Source organism: Stegostoma tigrinum, chromosome 24, assembly GCF_030684315.1.
Source record: "Stegostoma tigrinum isolate sSteTig4 chromosome 24, sSteTig4.hap1, whole genome shotgun sequence".
Lineage (NCBI taxonomy): Eukaryota > Metazoa > Chordata > Chondrichthyes > Orectolobiformes > Stegostomatidae > Stegostoma > Stegostoma tigrinum.
Genome location: NC_081377.1, coordinates 10,775,697 through 10,790,485, shown reverse-complemented (window position 1 = coordinate 10,790,485; position 14,789 = coordinate 10,775,697).

The following is a 14,789-nucleotide window of genomic DNA, read 5'->3' as shown; positions in this document are numbered from 1 at the left end:
GCTTGAGTCTGTGATTACCTTCATCCATTCAGAACAATTTGAGAGTCTTGATTCTTTTTCTTGTTTTGAGATATTGTGAGGATTGAATGCCAAGTGAAATCCCCAAACTCAGATGGATTCAAATCAAATTAGTTTGGAATAATTTGGTGTCTGTGCAATTTGTGGACTAATTTAGACTCTGGGGAAACTAAATAGACTTGCCTTCTTAGAATAAAATACAACTGCGCAAGAATATTCTTCTGTGAATTGTAACTAATATTGACTGCATGTTTAATCACAGTCATACCAGCTGTGATTTTTAGCTGGGAACACAGTGATGAAAATGATTTTGAGGGATGAGAGTTGGCATTGGGGTGATCTTTGCCAATCTGTCCTTGGAGGGAGTCAGACAGACTCATGGATTACAGCAGCTTCTAGTCAATAAGGGTCTTTGCACCCCATACAGCTGTTCACTATTCCTGTTCCTTCCCATTTATGTGAGCAAAGCCTCTGATTGCTGACACCACTGCCTCCTCACCTGCCTGGGGAGAGGTGGAGATCAACTGTTGCCCGGTTTCCAGCAGCCCTCCAAATGCCAGTGGCCTGGGCTGCTTTTTATACCTTTGGCCAAGTGTGGGACTGTTGCAGTGACGTGCTCACCAGATTATACTCCTAAACGGAGCTGGTGTGGGGTGCGCAAGAGGCAGGCTTGCTAAAACTTTGTCCGTGGCATCCATACTCATCCTCAGAGGCTGAGGGAATGGTTTCTGATGGATGTGATTGTTTCTCTGTGAAGGTGGTAGACATCCTAAGAGAGAAGAGTCATGGCCAGTGGTTCAAAGTATGTGCATTGAATGATACTGTCAGATGGGTTACTGTCAGGGTTGAGAGATTGGCATGTAGAGTGATATTTACTCACTTGTCAGGATGTAGATGTCTCGACATCGCAAAGTTGTGGTCCTAGTCTTCTCCTGTGAGAGACAGAATTCCCTCTACTCATCGGATTTGAGGAGTCTGAAGTCAGAAATCTCTCCAACCAAACTTCCAGACCCAAACCTGACTTTGTAATCAAACCTGCCAATAAGGGTGGTGCTGTTGTCGTCAAGCATATTGACCTCTACCTGCTGAAAGCTCAGCACCAGATCTCTGGCACCCCGTCCCATCTCCCTCCTGGACCCTGGCCTCACCATCAATCATTAAGTTATTATGTCCACCAGGTAAACGCCTGTTCCTGCCTTACAGAACTGATTTCTTTCCAGTTGGACTCAGTTGTTTCTTCCCTTCTCCAGTCCCATTGATATCCACAATTCTTCGAATGCTTTATTTCAGTTTTGAAATTTCCAGCTCACAGGCAGCAGCTAGCCCCCCTGCACCACAGACATGCAATCCCTTTACACATCCAACCCACATCTGGATGGTCTTAGAACTCATTGCTTCTTCCTTGAGAGAAGGCCTGAACCATCCCCCAGCAAGCAAACATTAGGGGTGGCACGGTACTCAGTGGTTAGCACTGCAGCCTCACAGCTCCGGGGACCCGGGTTTGATTCCTGCCTCGGACGACTGTCTGTGTGGAGTTTGCACATTCCCCCCGTGTCTGCGTGGGTTTCCTCCAGGTGCTCCGGTTTCCTCCCACAGTCCAAACATGTGCAGGCTAGGTGGATTGGCCATGCTAAATTGCCCGTAGTGTTCAGGGGTGTGTGGATTATAGGTGAATGGGTCTGGGTGGGATGCTTCAAGGGGCAGCGTGGACTTGTTGGGCCGAATGGCCTGTTTCCACACTGCAGGAAATCTAATCTAAAACCACCCCTTCTTTGTTTATTACCCACCTCCACAGTTCATGCGCTATCATGAAAGGCGTTTTTCAGTACAGCCAACCCATTTTTAACTACCCATTCATAGATTTCCTACAATGTGGAAGCAGGCTATTCGGCCCATTGAATCCAGACGGACTCTCCAAACCGCATCCAATACAGACCCAAACTCTTAAGCCATCCCTGCATTTCTCACGGCCAATCCATCTAACCTCTATATCCTTGGACTGTGGAAAGAAACTGGCATAACCCACACAGACACAGGGAGAATGTACAAACTCCACACTGAGTCATCCGAGTGTGTAAACAAACCTGGAACCCTGATGCTGTCTCAGAGCATTACTGAGCCACACTGCCACTCTATCACCTGTTTAGGTTCTTTTTTTCCCTTGGCTTACAATCAACAATCGCTTTGTCTGCCTAACCTTTTGCGTCTCTCTCTGGGCTCCATCTCTACCTATTCACTCGTTCTTTTTCCACTTCACCCTCCGTCATCAGCTTAAGCACCACATAGCTGCTTCTAGTCTGAAGGAGGGGCACCAGACAGAAATGTTAATCCTTTTTATCTCTCGCCCTGCAGACGCTATCAAGCTTACTGATTTTCTGCAACAATTTCTATTTTTGCCTGTTTCAGGTCTCCAGCATTCACAGTTCTTGGTTATATTCAGATTGTAAAGACACTGAGCATAAACTACACACTTCTGCATTCAACATGGGCCTCCTGCAGTGCCACAATGATGCCACCCAAAGGTTGCAGGAACAGCAACTCATATTCCGCCTGGGAACCCTGCAGCCTAATGGTATCAATGTGGGCTTCACCAGTTTCAAAATCTCCCCTTCCCCAACTGCATCCCTAAACCAGCCCAGTTCGTCCCCTCCCACCACTGCACCGCACAACCAGCCCAGCTCTTCCCCCCCACCCACTGCATCCCAAAACCAGTCCAACCTGTCTCTGCCTCCCTAACCTGTTCTTCCTCTCACCCATCCCTTCCTCCCACCCCAAGCCGCACCCCCATCTACCTACTAACCTCATCCCACCTCCTTGACCTGTCCGTCTTCCCTGGACTGACCTATCCCCTCCCTACCTATACTCTCTCCACCTATCTTCTTTACTCTCCGTCTTCGGTCCGCCTCCCCCTCTCTCCCTATTTATTCCAGAGCCCTCACCCCCATCCCCCTCTCTGATGAAGGGTCTAGGCCCGAAACGTCAGCTTTTGTGCTCCTGAGATGCTGCTTGGCCTGCTGTGTTCATCCAGCCTCACATTTTATTATCTTGGAATTCTCCAGCGTCTGCAGTTCCCATTATCTCTGCATTCAACACTTGCTTTTGCTATGTGTGATATGCAAGTGTCAAAGATGGCTCAATCAACATTTTTTTTACTTCAGATCAGAGACGTTTTTGATTCCTTATCAAAATTAGCTAAAAGAAAAAGCTGAAACCCAGTTCCTAAAATTTCTTCAGGCATACAAAGGTTGAGAAATGAAGCATTGCTTGATGTTAGTGAAATAAAGAAGGTAATTTATTCCTCAATCTTGCTTGCCTTGGCCTAATAAGCAATAGAAGTTATAATTACACTGAACTAGATTTATGAAATAAAAGAATGATTCAGTGTATCAGTATCTAATAAGAAGATTGAAGTGGCAATGCCAGTTTGTGGATTTTAATACATGGAAGTTGGATCTGTTTCTACTCTGTACTCAGATGGGAATTTGCCAATTAGATTTTGAAAGTGGTGTCTGTGAAATTCATTCCTTGGCTGTGTCTATAAACCTCTATTTCCAGCTTTCAGTTTTCTAGAAAACCAGCTCTGAAAGGTTGATCTGAGAATATTAAGTGCTTGTTGTCAGTCTTTGAGGATAGTCACCTATCTTTTCCTTTCATTTGTCAAAACAAAATAGAAGCCCACAAACTAAAATCAGTCTGGAAACAAAGGGTAAAATGGGTTAGCAATTTTTCCGAAGTGCCGTGCAGTATTCATTAATTAACTTGTGAGCAGCACACATTACAGGAAGATTGTATTCAATGTTTGAGAAACTGTGTTTTATCAGCACACAGCTTGCATGATAGGGAAACAAGCCTATGATTTAACCATGATCAAATATAACCAGGATTGCTAATTCCTTAAAAGCTAGCTTCTCTTCTTTACTGACAAAGTCTTTTAGCCACATTTGTACAGGTAACATGAGTATGATAGCAAATCATTCCTAGGCTTGTAATCCAAAGTACTGGGATGATAATTCAAAGTATGTGAGTTTGTATGTGTAAGAAATGTATTGGGTTTGTTTGGATAGAGTCAATCTCCAATGTTTGCTTGTTTCATTGATCAGTTACTGTACAGAACTGAACTGCATTTGTAACTATGTATATATACACAAGCTTTTTTAATGAATAAAGTATACTTTTGAAATGAAAAAAAAGCTTGTTTATTTGAATTCATTTCAAATAAATAGACCTCAAAATAATAATAAACTAGTACCATTAGAGTGAGCCTTTAAAAAAGCCTTTAAATCATAAAACCTAGACTATCTTTCTGACAGTCACAGGAAAGAAAATCTACTTTCTTATCCTGGTGGTGAGTCTCAGAAGATGTGTGCACTCAATGAGATTTAGGGAGATTATCAACATCCAAGCTATTCATAAGATTACCTCATTAATTAGTATTTTGCTTATTATGTAATTTTAGGCTTAGCGCAAGGCCCATGCACAAAGCCATCTCACTCTTGAATCTTCTGTTATATGATCTCTTACATTGCTACTGGTGTAGGTTATTTAGATATTTGAGTATAAACCCCTAATTCTATATTTCTCCCAAATCTTACACTCCACACTTCATCTTCATTATCTTACACTTACCAGACCTGGCCTATGTATCTATTTAGATCAACATTAACTTGGTTGTCATTTATCAACTTTTGAAGTGCCCTCCTAAGTTGTCTACTGAAATAAACTGGTAAGAAGAATAAGCATAGATGGTCTGCTCATCTGAACATCAAGGTAGGGCAATGGAGACAATCCCAATGAAGTTAACCATGTAAAGTCCTCCCTATTAACATCCAAGGCCATTGGAAAAGATGAGTTAAGCATTTCCCAAGAATAAGTTTTTAAAAATGATCAATTCCCCTGCTCCTTGGAAAGTAAATTGAAAAAACACAATAAGGCAGAAGGCATTTCCTATTCTACAGTGGTTTCAAAACTTGAAACACTCCTGACAATACAGGTAATTGGAAAATTAGATTTATATATCTGAACATTGGCTGTTTCATCACACTGGAGTTAGATCCTATTAAACATTTTCCATATTTTAATATCACAAATATTCCCTTTCAATCTTTTCAAGTGTGTTGAATTGCAATTTTAACTTGCTCGATTCCACTTGTTGCTTATTATTGTCATACCAATTGCCACAGTTAAATAGAAATCAGGAGGTTAAAAGACTGTTACCATTTGGACAACCAAAATCGTTACTTTGCACGATAATAAAATGTGAGGCTGGATGAACACAGCAGGCCCAGCAGCATCTCAGGAGCACAAAAGCTGACGTTTCGGGCCTAGACCCTTCATCAGAAAGCCCGAAACATCAGCTTTTGTGCTCCTGAGATGTTGCTTGGCCTGCTGTGTTCATCCAGCCTCACATTTTATTATCTTGCATTCTCCAGCATCTGCAGTTCCCATTAACACTCACTACTTTGCACATACTGTTTAATTTTAAATTTCCCAATTTTAAAATCAGTATTTATTGAGGAGCAGGAACAAAAGGGATTTGTTTTTCTTTCCCGTTGGGCTTTTTCTTTATTAAAGAAATTGGGATTATCAGTCAGGATAGAGCGAGACATATGGTTTGGGCCTGCTCACTTACAATCGATGGCTGCCTTATGTTCCCCAATGTTACCTGACAGTCATGATTGCATAGGTTACAATAGGACTTTAAAATGTACAAAAAAAATCAAATGTATGAATAGAACATTAACTACACCAGATCACGAGTGAGACATCCTGCAGAGCTCCCAGTAGGCTGACTAAAGCTTATAAAACTGATGCTGGATGCATAAATTACTTTAGGCACAAGACTTATTCATTTTATGTAAAGGCTAATGCAGGCGATAGTGAAATTGAAAAGCGAGAAAATAAACACCAATATTTATGACAGTTTAATACATACATTTGGTATACCAATTGAGACGATGTACTTTAAAAATTAAACTCTCATCAAACAAGGCAACAATAAAAAGTAAGAATTTATATTTATACAGATTTTTTTCGTAACCACCAGACATCTCAAAAGTATATTACAGCCAATAAAGCAGTTTTTGAAATGTAGTTACTCACTGATACTATGGCAGATTTTGTGGGATACACTGGCATCAATGTATTGTCACAGAGCAGATGCTTCAGGTCCTCCACTAAGGCCCTATGTATGTGAATTCACACCCCAGCATAATAGGTGCTGAAAATTCAATTTAATAGAGGCCTGGATTTTTAAAATTAAAATTGGGCTAATTGTAGCCATTGTCAATTGTTATAAGTGTCTATCTATTTCACTAATGTCCTTAAAGAAAGGAAAGCCCTCCTTACCTGATCTGGCAGCATTTGACTCCAAAGCCAGATCAGTATTGCTGACAAACAAATCAAACAAAGAGGAGTGGGGAAATGATCTTGAAAGAAGGCAATCTGCTGCCCTCACCTGGTCTGGCCTCCATAGGACTCTGGACCTATAACCTGCAGTGCCTTGTGAAATGGCCCTAGCAAACCATTCGGTTCAAAGGAAAATGAGGAAGAAATAACAAATGCAGGTATTGCTAAAGACACTCTCGTTCCTTGACAGAATAAACAAATACAGTATGGAGAAGGATTTGTCACCAGTAGGAGCCTTGTATAGCCAATTTAGATTATAAATCAATACCAAGATTGTCTGCATTAACCTTAATCTAGTCAGTTTATTTTTCTTTGAGTGTTATGATCAATTTCGGAGAACTGTCCATTATCTGTAGAATTAATACAAAACCTATAATAATGCAGTCAGCCTAGAGACATCCTCTTGCTCTTTTAATGCCTGACTGTGAAAAGCAGTTGACATCAACCTCTTTGTTCAGTTTTACCAAATGTTGTTGAAAGTTTGGAGGCAAGAATGTGGCGAGCACATCAACGTTTAAAAAGCAACAAACACTGATCTACTTGTGTTTGAGAAACCTGTAGTGAAATCTAGTCTAGAGTTAATATTGAAGACGTGAGAAGTTTTGTTGAGAGCCTGATCTTCTTTGAAATATAACAAAGTGTGTAGCTGGATGAACGCAGCAGGCCAAACAGCTGGAAGAAGGGTCTAGGCCCGAAACGTCAGCTTTTGTGCTCCTGAGATGCTGCTTGGCCTGCTGTGTTCATCCAGCTCCACACTTTGTTATCTTGGATCCTCCAGCATCTGCAGTTCCCATTATCTCTCTTCTTTGAAATATGATTGTTTTCAATCGTTATCCTTATCACAAAGGGAGGACAAACACCAAAGGGATTCTCTCTCATTTTTTCAGCACAGAGAGCTGCTGCATTGTGCAAACTTGCTGGTTAAATTCGGCATGAATGTGTAATAATACCCGCTTCCAGTTCATCAAACCTTATTACGCTTGTATTTCACACCCGTTTCTCACATTAGTCAGCCTTATTTTCTCTAAGAGCAAGTCTTTTAATTTAGTGCAAATTCGGACTAATGGCAGTAATATGCAGTGTGCAACATAAAGCCACGAAGAATTAATTTGAAATTGGAAACTAACAAGCAACATAAAAGGATTTTGGTCATGAAAGTCAATAAGACTCAAAAATGGTGACAAGATCACGATGCATTATTGACTCCCACCCATTGCGTCTGGTGTAAATATCAAATTAACAACAAATACTGTACTCTCAACTCACCCACCTACTGATGCTGAATTCTGTCTGCAAAAAAGGCCCTAAGAATCCAATTGCCTGCCACTTAACACACCACCCTGTTGCAGTGCTCCAGCGAAGCTTAGTGCAAGTGGAAGAACAGCACCTCAGATTCGTCTTAGAGACTCTGCAGCTTTCTGGACTCAATAACTTTAGGGCTTCAGTTGTCCCAGTTCCAAACTCAACCCCACACACCAGACCTGGCTTAACATTCCTTGGTCAGTGTCTGGAATTACACATCACCTATTGTTAGCCACTAACAATCTCCATTAACAGCTATTCACCCTCTTATCCAGATCATTATCCATTCCTTTGTATGCCCAACGGTTCTCTTCTCTTTGGGTGGTATCCCCACCTATTGTTTACTCCTTTCTCCCGCCCCCTCGCCCTATCTTTTGCATATCAACTGTCATTTTCTTAGCTACCATCAGCTGAGGAAGGGCCACCGCACCTGAAATATGAACTTCGATTTCTCTCCACAGATGCTGCAAGATCTGCTGAGCTTTCCCAGCAACTTGTTTTGTTTCTAACATCACCTAAATACTGTGCTGCTTAAGGATTAGATAGGGTGGGCAGTGAGAGTCTTTTTCCGAGGATGATGACTTCAGCTTGTACAAGGGGGCATAGCTGCAAATTGAGGGGTGATAGATTTAAGACAGATGTCAGAGGCAGGTTCTTTACCCAGAGAGTGGTAAAGGCGTGGAACGCCCTGCCTGCCAATGTAGTTAACTCAGCCACATTCGGGTCATTTAAACAGTCCTTGGATAAGCATATGGAAGATGATGAAGGGGAGGGGCTTAGATTAGTTTACAGGTTGGCGCAACATCGAGGGCCGAAGGGCCTGTTCTTCGCTGTATTGTTCTATGTTCTAAGTTAACAACTCCCCTTGCTCTTAGAGGAAAAATTGACAGGCAATTTAAAAAAAAAATCTATACTCATTTATCAGATGTGGGCATCACTGGCATGGCCAGCATTTGTTGCCTGGCCTTAACATTCCTTGGCCAGAGTGTCTTGCTAGGCCATTTCACAGTCAACCATATGCCTGTAGATCCAGAGTCACATGTAGTCCAGACCAGTTTAAGGAGGCAGATTTGCTTCTCTTAAAGCACCTTAAATGAACTAGATGGCTATTTGTGCCAACAACAATAGTTTTTTTTCTTGTTCATCTTTCCTGACACTCATTTCCAATTCTCTATTTTACAAATTGGATTCATAGCATTCAAATGTCATGGTGGGGTTTAAACCCCTCTCCCCAAAGTGTTAGAATGGGTCATTGGAACTGAGGCTCAGTGAAAATACCACGCTGCCACCATCTCAATCAATACAAAGAAGAGGAGGATTTGAAAGATGTCTGCCTCTCTGGTCCCTATTATCAGTTCTTTTCTCTTCTTGGCTCACCCTTATCCGTCCCTTTATCTGCCTAACTGTCTTCCTCCCACTCTGGGTTGTTTCCACCTATTTCTTACTCCTTTACCCCACCTCACCTTACGCCTGCAAATATGTGACCTACATGTGATCCCATCGCACTGTTCTGTATCTGTAAAATCTTCCTTACTGTTCTGTTTTGTCACCATCACGTAAATAAATTGTTATGATTTCTCTACTTTATTTAATTTGTACAGTTTTTGACTACTTATTACTTTGGTTAGAGGCTTGGCATATGGCTTTTATGCCTATCATGTTATTCCCAGTCATGTAACTGGTCTGTAGCACCACCTTATCATTTTTTTTCATATTTACCTTTCTGCCTCATTTCATTGGATTATAGATCATCCCTTCGCGTGTTATTCATTTGTTGACAACTTTACTCGCATCGTCTAACGCTTCCAATCACATGCAGGGACTTATTATTCGACATTCCACTCACACCATTTGTATGATCTTTTGATCTCTCTGCCCATAACTTCTGTGTTCTGAGTGAACCTCTCTCACTTACCTGATGAGGGGGCTACACTTCAAAAGCTTGGGATTTCAAATAAACCCGTTGGACTATAACCTGGTGTCGAGAGACTTCAGACTTTGTCCACCACTGTCTCACACTACCTCCACCCCATAGAGGAGTCTGGCTAACTTGATACATGCAATTGCACAGAGCTACCCTCTCCATTCTTTTTTTCCTTATCCATTAACGGGATGAGGGCGTCGCTGGCTAGGCCAACATTTATTGCGCAACCCTAATGTCCCTGAGGGCAGCTCAGAGTCAACCACATCACAGAGTCTGGGGTTACATGTAGGCTAGATGTGGTAAGGATGGAAGTTTCCTTCCTTAAAGGACAGTAGTGAACCAGAAGGGCTTTCTGACAATCGACAATAGATTAATGGTCATCATTAGATTCCAGTTTTTTTTTATTGAATTCAAATTCCACCATCTGCCATGGTGGGATTCAAGCCTGTGTCCCCAGAACATTAGAGATAATGGGAACTGCAGATGCTGGAGAATCCGAGATAAAAAAGTGTGAAGCTGGATGAACACAGCAGGCCAAGCAGCATCTTAGGAGCACAAGAGCTGACGTTTTGGGCCTAGACCCTTCAGCTCTCTGATGAAGGGTCTAGGCCTGAAATGTCAGCTTTTGTGCTCCTAAGATGCTGCTTGACCTGCTGTGTTCATCCAGCTTCACACTTTGTTTCCCTAGAACATTATCTGGGTCTCTGGGTTAATAGTCTCACGATAATACCACTAGGCCATCACCTCCCCTATTCCATACCCCATCCCCCTTTAATGCTACAGAGAAAGAGACATCACTCTGCTGGTCTCATGCATGGAGTCAGAGAGATATAGAGTTTTTACAGCATGAAAAGTCCTTCAGCCCATTGTGTCCTTGCCAGTCATCCACATATGTCTACCTTTTATTTATTCATTCATGGGGTGAGGGCTGGCAAAGATAGCATGTACTGCCCATTTCTAATTGGCCAGAGGGCAGTTAAGAGTCAACCACATTGCTGCAGGTCTGCAGTGCCTCATCCCATTTTCCAATACTTAGTTCATAGCCTTGGATGCTGTCACATGTCAAGTGACCATCTAAATATTTCCTAAATATCTTGAGGGTTCCAGCCTTTACCATCCTCTTAGGTGATGATTTCCAGATACCCACAATCATCTAGGTGAAACATTTTCACAAATCTCCTCTAAACCTCCTGCTCCTTCCATGAAAACTGTGCTCAATTTTTTTTGCCTCCTCTACGAAGAGAATTTTTTTCTCCCTATCGAGGTTGTTTATGTCCCTCAGTACTTTGTGCATGTTAGTCAGGTCCCTTCTCAGCCTTTGCTGCTCCAAAAAGAAAAGCATCAGTCTATTTAGTCTGTCTTCACAGCTGAATCTCTTCAGACCAGGCAACTTTCTGGTGAATCTCTTTACACCCTCTTTAGTGCAACTATATCTTTTCAATAGTGTAGCAACGAGAACTGCTTTCAGTAATCCAGTTGTGATCTCAATAATATTTGGTACAGCTCCATCATAACCTCCTTGCTCTTTATGCTTTGTCTAAAAAAGACAAGTTTCCCACATGCCTTCCTAACTACCTTCCCTGCCTATCCTTATGCCTTCAAGGATGGATGAATATATGGACATGCATACCTAAGGTCCTAACATTCGGGACCAAATGCCTTGCCATTTTCAGTCCTCCCAAAATTCATGACCTCATACTTTCAGAATTAAATTCCTTTTGCCACTGTTCAGCCCCTCTGACCAGTCAGCCTTATTCAATTTGATGTGCCTGTTGCAACTGTTTGAGAGAGATCACAAATTTTTACCAGACAGTGCAAAGCCTGCCCTGTGCTACTGAAAACATCTTTCCAAATGTTACACCATGTTCCCACATCCAAGATTTCCTCAAACAACAGAATTGATTGTTTTTGTCTCTAACTTATTGGTTCTTCTTCCTATATTGAAAACTTTGATTCAGTCATTCCTCAACTTTCTAAATTCCAGCTAACAAGCAACATTCCCAAACATTGGCTTTCATTCCTTGATGAGTTTGTTGTTGAAGCTTTTGCTAACAGATGGAGTAAGCAGATGGAACATGTTAAACAAAGTTTTCTTAGTGTATTGAAGTGTTCTGAAATGCAGCAGACGTCAACATCAGTCTCTTAATATGCGCTGAAGGCATATTCAATGCCATGTTTCTCATGCAACGATGTCTGAATCATTGTTACTGGAATAATGGTCATCCAGTCTGAAGAAAAGTTTGAATAAAAAGACAGAATGATTCTTGTACTCATTCAGAGACTTTAGTTTGTTTCTGTGATCTATTTTTCATTTCCTTCAAGCATTTGGATACTGTAAAGTACGAAATACACAGATGCCTCAGTAAAACAAAAAAGTTTAAAAATCATTATTCTTTTTAATAAGACTCTTTTTTATATATAAAAAGCTATTCAGCAATCAGAACTGTGCAGGGGAGAGAAGTAAAATGCACAATTTATGAAGCAATGAGTTTTCCTACTTGTGCATTTATTTGTTAATATGTAGTAGCAACATGTTACTTTAAAGCAGCATGATTCCTGTAAACAGCTGTAATAATGTGAAAATGCATCTACTTTTCGTTTTCTTGTTTACTACAATGCCTTGTTTATTATTAAAAACAAATCTGATTGTGTGACAAAAGGTTTTTTGGAACATTCAACACCTCTTTTAGTAAAAAATGATTTCTATTTGTGTAGGACTGGTCATAGCCAGTCACAGCTATTTATTTTTAAAAATGTAATCACGTTTGAGTTGTAGAGAACATAGCAGTTAATTTATACACAACACACTCCCACAAACACCAGTCGGGTAATGATCACACAATGTTTTTGGGATGTTGAATATTGACCAGGAAACTCTGGCTAACTTTCTTGCTTCTTTTCAAAACAATACCTTGAGATATTTTATGTCTGTCTGAGCACATTGACAGAGTTTCAGCTTAATGTCTAATTCAAAACATTGCAGCTCTGATCGTGCAAAGTGCCGTCTGCACGAAGTAATGTTTCAGAATTGTTACCACTGCAAAATAGTTTCTCAGTCTTTCAAGTCAAGGGTAGAATCTGGCTCCCTGAAACTCAGATACCCAGGAGGTTAGAATTTTAATTGGCTAATCATAATTTATTTCGGTTAATATAAAACATTCTGAGCAGATGTCTGTGGAGATAAATGTTAATCGATATGTAGACGAAACTGAGGGAAGCTGTAATGTAACTGCAACCTCAATAGCTATGTGCTGATTCTCTGCCCAAACATTGGAAACTGTAATGTACAGATCATGTGACTCTTCAGTATCAGCATCAAAGGTGGTTTGTCAATAAATAATGATCAATCTCAAAGTCTAGCCAGGGTTGGTGTGCAGACCCAAAGATCCCACATTAGAACATCTACATCTGATAGTTTGACATCTGAAACCCCAAAGTCTGACTTCCAGAAAATCCTGATAATCTTACACTGTAGATTGGGAATTCCTTTAGTGCTGCAGATACCACCGGAAGGAAATATATTCTGCATTTAAATCACATTCCTACGAGGTCACGGAGACAAGAATGCATTGTTATAAAGGAGAAAATAATATTCTCAAAAGATTGGGAGAGACACAGCACAAGTGTAAGAAACAGCAAAGTATTAGGTGTCTCAGAACTGCTGTAACTTCTAAATTAGGATTACACTGTACATACGCAGACATATAAATTTACTTCCTGAAACAGAGAATTCTTAAGCAGAGCAGAGAGTTAAAACTGAAATACAATCAGATCAAGGGTTAAATTTGATAAAATTATTCAAAACAGTTTAAATCAAACTTTAAAGACCAAGACTATCCAGAGGACTGGGATAAAGGAATTTTAATTATACTTTTTGCAATTAGTGATGTATCTGTTGATTTGATGAATTAAATTCAATCCAGTTGAATTAGTTTCAAATATGAGCTGAGAGGACCACTGAAATTAATTGAGGAAAAATTAGTAAGTTAGAATTCAGAGATGACATTTTTGGAGTATGTGTCAAATTTTAAGGAAAGAATAAAGAGAGTGGATGACTTGGCTAGATAGCATTTGAAAGTCGGAGGAACTGATAGCCGAGTGGTATTAATGCTGGATTGTTAATCCAGAGACCCAGACAATGTTCTGTGGAAAGGTTTGAATCCTGTCAAGGCAGATGGTAGAATTATTTTTAAAAATCTGGAATTAAGAGTCTAATAATGACCATGAATCCATTGTTGACTATCAGGAAAACCCATCTGGTTCGCTCATGTCCTTTAAGGAAGGAAATAGCCATCCTCACCTGGTCTGGCCTATATGTGACACCAGACCCAAGCAATGTCGTTGTCTCTTAAATGCCCTCTGGCCAATGAGGGATGGAAAATAAATGCTGCTCAGCCAGCAATGCCCTCATCCCATAAATGAATAGGGCGAAAAAGTAAGTGAGATAAAACTGGAATTTTTGAACTCCTCCAAAACAACAGTCTCTCTAAAAGTGTCATATATTTGAGCTATTTTCAGTTCCCTTAATCCGTTTCTGAAAATTAGCACGTTTGATCATTTCAAACGCCACATATGTTTGACTAGGTTCCCTCCTTAGATTCCTAAATTGTAGGCTTGTGACACTAGTTCAAAGCACTTAAGATGGCTTTTTTTCCACCTAATCATACTCCCCAGATATCTCCTGTGATAGTGATACAAACACCTCACTTGCTGTACCTGACAATTTTATTTGGACCAATAATATCCACATGATCACCGGCCATTTCATTTGTCCAGAAACTTTCTCAAATGAAATGAAAAAGAATTCTCTATTCTCCTCAAACTTTGTTAATGCTTGGACATTTTTAAACAGAGCCCTACCAGGCCTTTGGCTACAATATGTTTACTCTTTATCGCTATTCTCATTACTATGTTTACATTCTACCTGCACCTCCATCATTTTAAGTCAACTTTCCTCTTTCATTGCCAACTTCCTTCTCTTCTGCTAGGGACTCCTTTGATCTTGTTCTTCTACTTTTAATCATAATTCAAACTGTTTGTTTTTCCCTTACTATTGCCTCTAATTCAAGATGCTTCAGTTGCAATGAATTTTATCCATTTTCAACTATTCGGATTGTATTCCTGGCAATTGTAAATGCAG